We start from the raw sequence: 1,282 nt of genomic DNA on the forward strand, positions 1-1,282 counted from the left end.
TTTTTTTTTTAAAGAGACAGAGTCTCACTTTGTCACCTTTGGTAGAGTATGGTGGCGTCATATTTCACAGCAACCTCAAACTCTTGGGCTTAAGCTATTCTTTTGCCTCAGCCTCCCAAGTAGCTGGGACTACAGGTGCCTGCCACAATACCGGCTATTTTTACAGATGAGGTCTCTCTCTGGCTCAGGCTGGTCTGGAACCTGTGAGCTCAGACAATCCACCTGCCTCAGCCTCCCAGAGTGCTGGGATTACAGGCATGAGCCATGGTGCCTGGCCCTCCAGAACTTTTTTTAACTTCCCAAATGGAAACTCTAGGCTGGGCATGGTACTTCATGCCTATAATCCTAGCACTTTGGTAGGCCAAGGCAGGATGTTGACTTGAGACTAAGAGTTCAAGACCAGCCTGAACAATGTAGTGGGACCCTATCCCCACAAAAAAACAGAAAAACTAAACCGACATGGTGGCACGTGCCTGTAGTTCCAGCTACTTGGGAGGCAAAAGCAAGAGGATCACATAAGCCCAGGAATTTGAAGTTACAGTGAGCTGTGATGACCCCACTACATTCTAGACTGAGTGACAGAGCAAGGCCCTATCTCAAAAAAACAAACGAAGACTCTGTACTCACTAAGCCCCCCATCCCCACCTCCCTAGCCCCTGGCCACCACCATTCTATTCTCTGTTTCTGTAAATTTGACTTTTCTAGGTACCTCATGTAAGTGGAGTCCTACACTATTTATACTTTTATGTGATCTGTCTATTAGAATGTTGTAAATATTTAGAGTATCTTAAAAATTGATCATTTAAAATTTTTTCTTTTGTCTCAAACTCTTTTTCCTTTATTATTATAACTTATTATCTGTCATTACAAAACTCTTCCTATTCAACATTTATGAATATTTTTAAAAGATAAAAATTTTGGAATCAAGCTACAATCTTATTTCAAGAATTCTTACGTTTTTTAATTTAAAATATTATTGACCAGCTGTTACTGAAAAATCTATGAAGCTTTTCGTAGAAAGGTTACTGATATAGATAACAGGAAGAAATAATAATAGGTACATATTCTTATTCTTACTAGTTAAACCTAAGTACACAGCAATCTATGAAATTGGAGATACTGGCTCTGCGCCTATAGCTCAACCGGCTAAGGCGCCAGCCACGTACACCAAAGGTGGCGGGTTGGAATCCCCAGCCCGGACCCGCCAAAACAACAATGATGGCTGCAACCAAAAAATAGCCGGGCGTTGTGGCGGGCGCCTGTGGTCCCAGCTACTTGGGAG

General features: G+C 42.1%; 1 protein-coding gene across 1 annotated transcript in view; it reads left to right on the top strand.

Moving 5' to 3' along the window:
- The window catches only part of SLC16A14 (solute carrier family 16 member 14), a 30,652-nt gene that overhangs the window by 820 nt on the left and 28,550 nt on the right, over positions 1-1,282 (top strand). The window lies entirely within an intron of this gene.

The sequence above is a fragment of the Otolemur garnettii genome, unplaced genomic scaffold (assembly GCF_000181295.1).
Source record: "Otolemur garnettii isolate 467f Iridium unplaced genomic scaffold, OtoGar3 scaffold00013, whole genome shotgun sequence".
NCBI lineage: Eukaryota > Metazoa > Chordata > Mammalia > Primates > Galagidae > Otolemur > Otolemur garnettii.